We start from the raw sequence: 12,275 nt of genomic DNA, 5'->3' as shown, positions 1-12,275 counted from the left end.
ATGGACTGGGGGTGGGGAAAGGGGTGCAGATTGGGCAGGGGGTGCAGATTGGGCAGGGGTGCAGAATGGACTGGGGGTGGGGAAAGGGATGCAGATTGGGCAGGGGGTGTAGAATGGACTGGGGGTGGGGAAAGGGGTGCAGATTGGGCAGGGGGTGTAGAATGGACTGGGGGTGGGGAAAGGGGTGCAGATTGGGCATGGGGTGTAGAATGGACTGGGGGGTGGGGAAGGCGGTGCAGGTTGGGCTGGGAGTGAGGAATGCACTGAGGTGGAGAAGGGGGTGCAGGTCGGGCGGGGGGTGCAGAATGGACTGGGGTGGGGAAAGGGGTGCAGATTGGGCAGGGGGTGTAGAATGGACTGGGGGTGGGGAAAGGGGTGCAGATTGGGCAGGGGGTGCAGATTGGGCAGGGGTGCAGAATGGACTGGGGGTGGGGAAAGGGATGCAGATTGGGCAGGGGGTGTAGAATGGACTGGGGGTGGGGAAAGGGGTGCAGATTGGGCAGGGGGTGTAGAATGGACTGGGGGTGGGGAAAGGGGTGCAGATTGGGCATGGGGTGTAGAATGGACTGGGGGTGGGGAAAGGGGTGCAGATTGGGCAGGGGGTGCAGATTGGGCAGGGGTGAAGAATGGACTGGGGGTGGGAAAAGGGGTGCAGATTGGGCAGGGAGTGTAGAATGGACTGGGAGTGGGGAAAGGGATGCAGAATGGACTGGGGGTGGGAGAAGGGGGTGCAGATTGGGCAGGGGGTGTAGAATGGACTGGGGGGTGGGGAAGGCGGTGCAGGTTGGGCTGGGAGTGAGGAATGCACTGAGGTGGAGAAGGGGGTGCAGGTCGGGCGGGGGGTGCATAATGGACTGGAGTGGGGCAGGGGGTGCAGATTGGGCGGGGGGTGCAGAATGGACTGGGGGTGGGGAAAGGGGTGCAGATTGGACAGGGGGTGCAGAATGGACGGGGGTGGGAGAAGGGGGTGCAGGTTGGGCAGGGGGTGCAGGTTGGGCAGGGGCGAGGGGAAGGCGGTGCAGGTTGGGCTGGGAGTGAGGAATGCACTGAGGTGGGGGAAGGCGGTGCAGGTTGGGCTGGGAGTGAGGAATGCACTGAAGTGGGAGAAGGGGGTGCAGGTTGGGCGGGGGGTGCAGAATGGACTGGGGGTGGGGAAAGGGATGCAGATTGGGCGGGGGGTGCAGAATGGACTGGGGGTGGGGAAAGGGGTGCAGATTGGGCAGGGGTTGCAGAATGGACTGGGGGTGGGGAAGGGGGTGCAGGTTGGGCGGGGGGTGCAGAATGGACTGGGGGTGGGGAAGGGGGTGCAGGTCGGGCGGGGGGGGCCGTGCAGAGGGCGCGGGCAGACGTGAGCAGGGCCTGAGTAGCGCTGCCGGGACGTCCTGAGATGCAGGTGGGGTCGGAAGGAAGCTGGAACATGCTGGGCGGGGCTATGCCGGGGGGCGGGGCTATGATAGGGGCGGGGCGCGCTGCGACGTGCCCCGGGAGGCCGCACTATGAGAACTACAAGTCCCAGGATGCGTCGCTGACACTTGGAGTGACACGAGCGCGCGACCAACCGCGTCGCTCCCTGGTCAATACCCGTTGTGATGTCACTTCCGGTGCACCCGCCCAACCGAACAGCGCCGGGCCTGCCCTGGCCCTGCAATGGCCGATGGGAGCTGCGGACAGGGGCACTCAGTTTCCCACAAGCCACTGCGGCTACTTTCCCTACTCCCCCTCATCCGGCCCCTCCCCATTGCTGGGCGGGGCTCCTGCCTCAGAGACGGCAGCGTCCGCAGCTGATGCCCCGCCCCCACTCGGGAGAGGAGACTCCGCGGCAACCCTTCCCCCCCAAACTCCTCCCCGCCCCGTGCAGTCTGATCCCCCCAAACTCCTCCCCACCCCGTGCAGTCTGATCCCCCCTCAAACTACTCCCTCCCGTGCAGTCTGATCCCCCCCAAACTCCTCCCCGCCCCGTGCAGTCTGATCCCCCCAAACTCCTCCCCGCCCCGTGCAGTCTGAACCCCCCCAAACTCCTCTCCGCCCCGTGCAGTCTACTCCCCCCCCTCACCAAACTCCTCCCCGCCCCGTGCAGTCTGATTCCCCCCCCAACTCCTCTCCGCCCCGTGCAGTCTGAACCCCCCCAAACTCCTCTCCGCCCCGTGGAGTCTGCTCCCCCCCAAACTCCTCTCGGCCCCGTGGAGTCTGCTCCCCCCCAAACTCCTCTCCGCCCCGTGTAGTCTGATCCCCTCCCCAAACTCCTCCCCACCCCGTGTAGTCTGATCCCCTCCCCAAACTCCTCCCCGCCCCGTGCAGTCTGATCCCCTCCCCAAACTCCTCCCCGCCCCGTGCAGTCTGCTCCCCCTCACCACCAAACTCCTCTCCGCCCCGTGCAGTCTGATCCCCCTCCAAACTCCTCCCCGCCCCGTGCAGTCCGATCCCCTCCCAAACTCCTCCCAGCCCCGTGCAGTCCGATCCCTCCCCCACCAAACCCCTCTCCGCCCCATGCAGTCTGCTCCCCCCCACCAAACTCCTCTCCACCCCGTGCAGTCTGCCCCCCACAACTCCTCCCCGCCCGGTACAGTCTGCTCCCCTCCCCAAACTCCTCCCCGCCCCGTGCAGTCTGCTCCCCCGGCACCAAACTCCTCCCCGCCCCGTGCAGTCTGCTCCCCCCACACCAAACTCCTCCCTGCCCCGTACAGTCTGCTCCCCCCCCAACTCCTCTCCACCCCGTGCAGTCTGCTCCCCCCCCAAACTCCTCTCCACCCCGTGCAGTCTGAACCCCTCCCAAACTCCTCTCGGCCCCGTGGAGTCTGCTCCCCCCCCAACTCCTCTCCACCCCGTGCAGTCTGCTCCCCCTCACCACCAAACTCCTCCCCGCCCCGTGCAGTCTGCTCCCCCCCAACTCCTCTCCGTCCCGTGCAGTCTGCTCCCCCCCCCAAACTCCTCCCCGCCCAGTCTGATCCCCCCCAAACTCCTCCCCGCCCCGTGCAGTCTGCTCCCCCCCACCAAACTCCTCCCCTCCCCGTGCAGTCTGCTCCCCCCCACCAAACTCCTCCCCGCCCCGTGCAGTCTGCTCTCCCCCACCAAGCTCCTCCCCCGTGCAGTCTGAACCCCCCCTACCAAACTCCTCCCCCCCGTGCAGTCTCATCCCCCCCAAACTCCTCTCCGCCCCGTGCAGTCTGCTCCCCCCAACTCCTCTCCGCCCCTTGCAGTCTGCTCCCCCTCACCACCAAACTCCTCTCCGCCCCGTGCAGTCTGCTCCCCCCAAAACTCCTCCCCGCCCCGTGCAGTCCGATCCCCCCCAAACTCCTATCCGCCCCGTGCAGTCCGATCCCCTCCCAAACTCCTCTCCGCCCCGTGCAGTCCGATCCCCCCCACCAAACTCCTCTCCGCCCCGTGCAGTCTGCTCCCCCCCCCAAACTCCTCTCCGCCCCGTACAGTCTGATCCCGCCCCCACCAAACTCCTCTCCGCCCCGTGCAGTCTGCTCCCCCCCACCAAACTCCTCCCCGCCCCGTGCAGTCTGCTCCCCCCCACCAAACTCCTCCCCGCCCCGTGCAGTCTGCTCCCCCCCACCAAACTCCTCCCCGCCCCGTGCAGTCTGCTCCCCCCCACCAAACTCCTCCCCGCCCCGTGCAGTCTGCTCCCCCCCACCAAACTCCTCCCCGCTCCGTGCAGTCTGCTCCCCGCCACCACCAAACTCCTCTCCGCCCCGTGCAGTCTGATCCCCGCCACCACCAAACTCCTCTCCGCCCCGTGCAGTCTGATCCCCGCCACCAAACTCCTCCCCGCCCCGTGCAGTCTGATCCCCCCCAAACTCCTCTCCCCCCCGTGCATTCTGATCCCCCCCACCAAACTCCTCTCCGCCCCGTGCAGTCTGATCCCCCCACCAAACTCCTCTCCGCCCAGTGCAGTCTGATCCCCCCCGAACTCCTCTCCGCCCCGTGCAGTCTGCTCCCCCCCAAACTCCTCTCCGCCCCATGCAGTCTGCTCCCCCCAACTCCTCTCCGCCCCTTGCAGTCTGCTCCCCCTCACCACCAAACTCCTCTCCGCCCCGTGCAGTCTGATCCCCCCCCCAACTCCTCTCCGCCCCGTGCAGTCTGAACCCCTCCCAAACTCTTCTCCGCCCCATGCAGTCGGATCTCCCCCAAACTCCTCCCCGCCCCGTGCAGTCTGATCCCCCCCAAACTCCTCCCCGCCCCGTGCAGTCTGATGCCCCCCAAACTCCTCCCCGCCCCATGCAGACTGATCCCCCCCAAACTCCTCTCCGCCCCGTTCAGTCTGATCCTCCCCCCTCAAATTCCCCCCGTGCAGTCTGATCCCCCCCCAACCTCCCCCCCGTGCAGTCTGATCCCCCCAAACTCCTCCCCGCCCTGTTCAGTCTGATCCCCCCCAAACTCCTCCCCGCCCCTTGCACTCTGCTCCCCCCCCAACTCCTCTCCGCCCCTTGCATTCTGAACCTCTCCCAAACTCGCCTCCGCCCCGTGCAGTCTGCTCCCCCTCACCACCAAACTCCTCTCCGCCCCGTGGAGTCAGATCCCCCCTCACCAAACTCCTCCCCGCCCCGTGCAGTCTGACCCCCCCCCACCAAACTCCTCCCCCCGTGCAGTCTGATCCCCCCAAACTCCTCCCCGCCCCGTGTAGTCTGATCCCCTCCCCAAACTCCTCCCCGCCCCGTGCAGTCTGATCCCCTCCCCAAACTCCTCCCCGCCCCGTGCAGTCTGCTCCCCCTCACCACCAAACTCCTCTCCGCCCCGTGCAGTCTGATCCCCCTCCAAACTCCTCCCCCCGTGCAGTCTGATCCCCCCCAAACTCCTCCCAGCCCCGTGCAGTCCGATCCCCCCCCAAACTCCTCTCCGCCCCGTGCAGTCCGATCCCCCCCCAAACTCCTCTCCACCCCGTGTAGTCCGATCCCCCCCCACCAAACTCCTCTCCGCCCCGTGCAGTCCGATCCCCCCCCACCAAACCCCTCTCCGCCCCATGCAGTCTCCTCCCCCCCACCAAACTCCTCTCCACCCCGTGCAGTCTGCCCCCCACAACTCCTCCCCGCCCGGTACAGTCTGAACCCCACCAAACTCCTCTCCGCCCTGTGCAGTCTGCTCCCCTCCCCAAACTCCTCCCCGCCCCGTGCAGTCTGCTCCCCCCCCAACTCCTCTCCACCCCGTGCAGTCTGAACCCCTCCCAAACTCCTCTCGGCCCCGTGGAGTCTGCTCCCCCCCCAACTCCTCTCCGCCCCGTGCAGTCTGCTCCCCCCCAACTCCTCTCCGTCCCGTGCAGTCTGCTCCCCCCCACCAAACTCCTCTCCGCCCCGTGCAGTCTGATCCCCCCCAAACTCCTCCCCGCCCCGTGCAGTCTGATCCCCCCCAACTCCTCTCCGTCCCGTGCAGTCTGCTCCCCCCCACCAAACTCCTCCCCGCCCCATGCAGTCTGCTCCCCCCCACCAAGCTCCTCCCCCCCGTGCAGTCTGAACCCCCCCTACCAAACTCCTCCCCCCGTGCAGTCTCATCCCCCCCAAACTCCTCTCCGCCCCGTGCAGTCTGCTCCCCCCAACTCCTCTCCGCCCCTTGCAGTCTGCTCCCCCTCACCACCAAACTCCTCTCCGCCCCGTGCAGTCTGCTCCCCCCAACTCCTCTCCGCCCCGTGCAGTCTGCAACCCCCAACTCCTCTCCGCCCCTTGCAGTCTGCTCCCCCTCACCACCAAACTCCTCTCCGCCCCGTGCAGTCTGCTCCCCCCCAAACTCCTCTCCGCCCCGTGCAGTCTGCTCCCCCCCAAACTCCTCTCCGCCCCGTGCAGTCTGCTCCCCCCCAAACTCCTCTCCACCCCGTGCAGTCTGCTCCCCCCAAACTCCTCTCCGTCCCGTGCAGTCTGATCCCCCCCCAAACTCCTCCCCCTGCGCAGTCTGATCCCCCACCACCACCAAACTCCTCTCCGCCCCGTGCAGTCTGCTCCCCCCAACACCAAATTTCCCAGCCGGCTTGTGAGGGGACTGGCAGCGGGACAGGCTGATGCTGCTGTTGCCTTCGAAAGTGCAGCAGGGAGCGTGAGGCGGGTGGGGGGGGAGGGGGGGCATCTGCCTCTGCTGCGTCCCGTTCACAAGCCCAGAGGGGCCGCGCGAGGATTTTCCGGAGACCCCGAGGAGTTTTTTGCCGCTCACTTCTGTGTCCCAGCTGAGTTCCTGCCAGTCAGTGGCCCCGCCCCCAGACCAGGCCACGCCCCTGCCATTAATGACAGAACCTGGGACCCGTCTGTGTGCCACACAAACCCATGTGTCATGCGCCGGGGAGCCGATAGAACGTGCCCCGCGTTCCATCATTTGCATGTACCGCGCCAGGGCAATGACGTCACTAGCAGTGCGCTGCTGTTCGTAGCCAGCAGTGGCAGCTTCGCACCGAGCCGGGCCACGAGGCAGCGGGCACAGCGCTGGGGGCGGAGCTACAGGGGAGCGGCCCGGCCGGGTGGGGTGCACACTGGGGCGCCCAAGGGCTGAGATCCGGGCGGGGCAGCATCACGCTCTGACCTCCCTGCCGCCTCCCGCCGCGGCTCCCTTGGGGCCGGGTGGTGCGGACCGGAAGTCGCTGCGCTGCCCGGATTTCCTGGGGAACACGCTCCCTGTGACGTCAGGACCTGCCACAGAGGCAGGGCGCCACCCCGGCCAAGCAAGGAGCAGAGCTAGGGTTGCCAGATGGTTTCACCAAAAATACCAGACACACCTGACATGACATCACAATCTGCATTCCATCTGATTTAGAAAATACCAGACATTTATCAGAGGACTAGCCGCGTTAGTCTGAATCTGCAAAAGCAGCGAGGAGTCCTGTGGCACAGAAGTCCTTGCCGCTTTCGCGGACATTTATATTTTCTCAATTTGTTTCCCGAAGAAAAAGCTGAAAGCCTGGACCGTCCAGTTCAAAACCGGACACCTGGCAACCATAAGCAGAGTGGTGCCTTGTCGGAGCGGTTCCAGCCTCCGCTCTGCTGTCCTTCCTCTGCCCCACGTACCACGGGAGCTGGTGGCCTACGCTGGCTGCACCGCAGGAAACCTCCAACCCCAGTCGCTGTCCCAGCCAGGCACCCCGTGTCTGAACCCGTCCCGCCTGGCCCCGTGTCTCCTGCCTACCACCCGCTGACCTGGCACCAGCTGAGCGCTCGTACCTGGGCACCTTCCGGTCACGGTTCCCAGTCGGTTGCTGTCAGGCTGTGGACCGAGCAAACGTCACTTCCGGTCCGTGGGACTGAACGCACGTGGCGCCGGCATGATGCGAGGCCGCTCCTTGTTGCCCCACGTCGGATACAAAAGGAGCAGCTACCGCGCGGCAGTTAGGGCCTCGTGCTGAAACGCGCTGCAGCAGTGCTACTCTTCCCTGCCCCTCTCATCCCAGTTGCATGCTCCAGATGGGAGGGGAGGGGTGTCTCTTTCCAGGAGCTACTGCTGCCAGGGCACCGTCTGACTGGCACACGTCAGACGCACACGCCCGTGCAACAGCCACTCACCCTGCCAAATGCTCACACGCAGGGATGAGTGTACACACTCACAAACGCGAATTAACAGATTAACACGCCTGGGCGCCCACTCGTGCCCTCGCTCAGATGCCCACACACGCATCTGCTCAATCTGCCCGCACGCAGGCACGTGCACACACACGCAAATGGACACTTGCGGACGCACACACTTGCACTCATACTTACGTGCGCACGCATGCACGCCGAGTAACAGTCGCCTAGAAGGACTCACCAATAATATCAAACTCAAAAGCCAAAGATTAGATCAATTAGGAGACAACTATTCCCACGAGGCCCTAATCCATGGCTGGGGCTCCTCGGTGCTGCTGGGAGACCAAGTCTTTATTTCAATCCCAGTTTTGCCAACTCTCGGCATGCGTGACGCTAGGTCAATTGGCAGCCTACTCACTTAGTTTTCCGTATGATCCTAGACACGTTAAGTATCGCCAGCCAGGAGATTCGGGGAGGGTGGCGGGGGGGGGGGGGGATTAATGACATTTTTAAAAATACAAAAATCGGTGTTCAGTTTCTGTTGTAGATAAACCTATGTACTTCATATGACTTGACACTGTGCCTCTCCATATAACCTTGTAACTTTGTATTAATCCATATGACCTTGTCACTTTGTATTAGAACTTGAATCCATATAACCTTGTAACTTAGTTTTCTACATAGGGTTCTAATACAGAGTATATAGTTAAAGAGGTAAAAATGTCATTTGCTAGGAGTAGAATAAGATCTTTCCCCCACTCTCTCCCCCCACTCTGTAATCAATTGCCCAGTTGAATGAACGAGGTGTGAATGAGTAACACTTGGGAGCCAAGCACCTCCAGAGAGCTACACCAGTTGAAAAGGGGGTAGAAGCCAGACCCAAGGTGTCAAGAGGGCTCAAGAAAGAAGAGCAGACATATTGAAGGCCTTGGGGATTAGAAGCAAGCACCTTCTTTGGAAAACACCCTCTCTTAACAGACAGCACCCACAAAGGGACCAAAGGACACAGACCCAGATTTTGAATCTGGGATATATTTGCATAAGAGGGAAGCTGCTATAAAAGTGAGTTGTCTTGCAGAGGACTCCGGGTCTCATCTTGTCACCATCGGAGCATCGATCCGGATCAGCAGAAGTCCGGCTCCACCCCTCCCCCATCTAACTCACCTGGCCAGTGAAGTTAAGGGGAGCAACAAGTTGGTAACAACAGCAAGACGGAGTGTGCTTGTGCACGTGTGTGTGTGTGTGTGTGTGTGAGAGTGAGTGCGTGAGTGACACAGAATAATCAATACTTATCATATGCATGTGGTAAATAAATAAATATATATATATATATATATATAAATAAATTAATGTGTGTGTGTGTGTGATCAATAAATGTGGCGTGTTGCCTTATCCCTCTGAAAAAGATCCCGAGTACTTCTTTTAAGTACAACACTGTGACTTTTGTACTTCGTATTTTCAAGTTCTTCCACCACGAGCCAGAGGGCCTTTTCTCAGGGACCCGTACCACGCTCGCAAACGTCTGTGCGGCCCTCCCTCGATACTTACCTTGAGCCAATTGCTATTTGCTCTTCTTCCATAGATCGCTGTCTGGTTTCCATCTGCCGGCAGGGTCTCGGGAGGGTGGCTCCTTTCGGTCTCTGCCACCACGTGGCCAGCCTCTCATCTCCTCCAAGTCTACAGGGACCAAAAAAGAGACAGAGAACGGTTAGGAGCTAGGCCACCCTAGATGTGTGGAAAGGACAGACACGTGCGTCACCTGGCTGCTGCTCACTGGAGCCCAGTGTTGCCTCTAACATTTCCCCTCCAGGAGCGGAGTGAGTTTTGTCTCGTGCTCCAAGATCGAGGTCACGTGCCCTTCTTCGGATGCCTGCCACCCAGGCGAAGACATGTCTCGTCTGTGTTTTTAAAACGTTCTGGAAGAAAGAGTACTAACACAAGGGAGAATTAACAAGGTCATTTAAACTGTAAATATTTGTTTGATATGAAGTCAAATAAAAGGAAAATTAATACTGCAACATTTTCAGTGGCCAACCTCCTCTCCTCTCCTCTCCTCTCCTCTCCTCTCCCCTCCCCTGCCCTGCCCTGCCCTGCCCCCTCCAGCTGGCCTAGATGATCTCTCCGGGTCCCTTATGGTAAAGCCCGCCCCGGGACCCTGTGCTGAGGTGACAAGTTCTTCACAAGATACTGGGTATGTAAACTTTTTACGGAAAAGCGTCCGTGGCCAATCTAGACGCGCTTTTCTGCAAAAAAGCCCCAATCGCCATTTTCGCCATCGGGGCTTTTTTGCGGAAAAGAACTCTCTGCTGTCTACACTGGCCCTTTTGCGCAGAAGTCTTTCGAAAAAAGACTTTTGCCCGAACGGGAGCAGCATAGTATTCCCGCAAAAGCACTGACAATCTTACATGAGATCGTCAGTGCTTTTGCGGAAATTCAAGCGGCCAGTGTAGACAGCTGGCAAGTTTTTCCGCAAAAGCAGAGGATTAGCACACTTTCCTAGTTGAAAATCCAAGGAGAAGAAAGGGGAGAATTGCAAATCAAGACTCTCTTAAGGTGTCTGAAAGCTACTTTGGTCTGGGCCGGTACTCAGTGGTACCAAGGCAGACTTTTCTGTGGCTCGGTTGTCTAATGCCACACTAGAACAAGTCTACCACACCGAACGAAAGAGCAGACAATTACATGAAAGGGAAAAAAGGTGGCTTGGCAGAGAATTTGCTTCCGGACAAAAACAAGAGACTGCGGTGGTTAAAGAAGAACGGGAGGCATACCTGTGCATAAACCAATTCACCAGAAACCTTCTGAACAACCAGTTCAGTCACATGTCCTTACAGGGACAAGCACCTTAATGACGGTAGCCCTGACATTTTATTTTGCAGACGATTCTACTTGTGGAAGGGCTGCTGGAGTGAAACTTGAGGCCCAAGCAGGAGGAAAGTTTGATTTTCTAGTACCAAATAGAAAAACAATAATAGAACAAAAAGGCTAAAAGATGCCTAAGGGCAGAGATAGGGTCCAGAATGACTTAGACAAATTGGAGGATTGGGCCACAAGAAGTCTGATGAGGTTCAACAAGGACAAGTGTACAGTCCTGCACTTGGGATGGAAGAATCCCAAGCATAGTTACAAGCTGGGGACCAACCAGTTAAGTAGTAGTTCTGCAGACAGGACCTGGGGGTTACAGTGGATGAGAAGCTGGAGATGAGTCAACAGTGTGCCCTTGTAGCCAAGAAGGCTAATGGCATATTAGGTTGCATTAAGAGGAGCATTGCCAGTAGATCCAGAGATGTCATTATTCCCCTTTATTCGGCTTTGGTGGGGCCACATCTGGAGTACTGTGTCCAGTTCTGGGCCCCCCACTACAGAAGGGATGTGGACACATTGGAGAGGGTCCAGCAGAGGACAACCAAAACGATTAGGGGGCTGGAGCAATTGCTCTATGAAGAGGCTGAGGGATTTAGGTTTCTTTAGTCTGAAGAGGAGACCATGAGGGGGGATTTTATAGTAGCCTTCAACTTCCTTATAAGGACACAGGAACGCAAGGTAACCTGTTCTCCCAACTCTCGCTTTCAGACGGGGTGGGGAACCTTATTGGGGGGGGCGGAAGGCACACACTAGTAGGGTTGCCAGATGGTTTCAGCAAAAAAAAAAGGGGGGGGGGGGGGCCAGGAAAATTTTTGTTGAGGGAAAGAAGCCAACCAAACAAAAAAACCCCACCAGGAACATTTTTGTTGAGCAAAATCCAGTTGTGACCCCTTTAATTAGTCAGCCAATCTCCCCGCCCCGGCTTATTTCTGCTGGGCACAGAGGAAAAGCAGAAAATACTGGACATTTTGTATGTCCGGTATTTTCTAAATTTATTTACCGGACAAAAAGTGCAACTACCGGGCTGTCTGGCTCAGTGCTAGACACCTGGCAACCCTACACACAAGTGTGAAGAAAAAAAAATCCCAAACCCCACCATCCGCATTAACACATGCCCCAACTGAGAAGGAGGAAGAGGCTTCCCACATTCCCCTCGCACACAAGGCTTCCCTTGTGAGGAGGGGGGGGGGCGGGGGGCGGGGCGGGGCAGGCTAGCAGAATTTGTCTGCTCCAATCTGGCCACCCAGAGAAATAAAAAAGCAAATTGAAAGAGCCAGACGAATACCTAGAAACCATCTACTTCAAGACAGACCCAAGAAAACCAACAATAGAACACCACTTGTCATCACCTACAACCCCCAACTTAAACCTGTCCAACACATTATCAATAAACTACAGCCTATATTGGAACAGGATACCATACTCAAAGAGGCTCTGGGAGACAGACCCATAGTCTCCTATAGACAACCACCTAACCTCAAGATCATTCTTACCAACCACCACAGGACATACCACACTAATACCAACCCTGGTACCTTCCCTTGCAACAAACCCCGTTGCCAGCTTTGTCCACATATTCATTCTGCTGATACCATTATTGGACCCAACCAAGTGAGTTATAAGATCAAGAACACATATTCCTGCGCATCCAGAGATATAATCTATGCTATCGTGTGCCGAAAGTGTCCGTCTGCTATGTACATTGGACAAACATCTCAGACACTTCGCCAAAGGATTAATGCCCACAAAACAGATATCAGACAAGATCACAAAGAGAAAACAGTTTCTTGCCATTTTAACCAGAAAGGACACTCTCTCAATGACTTGACCACCTGCATTCTGCTACAAAGACCTTTTACTTACATCTGCACTTGAAAGGGAATCCTCTGAACTGTCATTCATGTTAAAATTCGACACTTTCCAACAAGGACTTAATTC

This window comes from Pelodiscus sinensis, unplaced genomic scaffold (assembly GCF_049634645.1).
Source record: "Pelodiscus sinensis isolate JC-2024 unplaced genomic scaffold, ASM4963464v1 ctg83, whole genome shotgun sequence".
Classification (NCBI taxonomy): Eukaryota; Metazoa; Chordata; order Testudines; family Trionychidae; genus Pelodiscus; species Pelodiscus sinensis.
Note: the sequence above shows the minus strand (reverse complement) of the source record.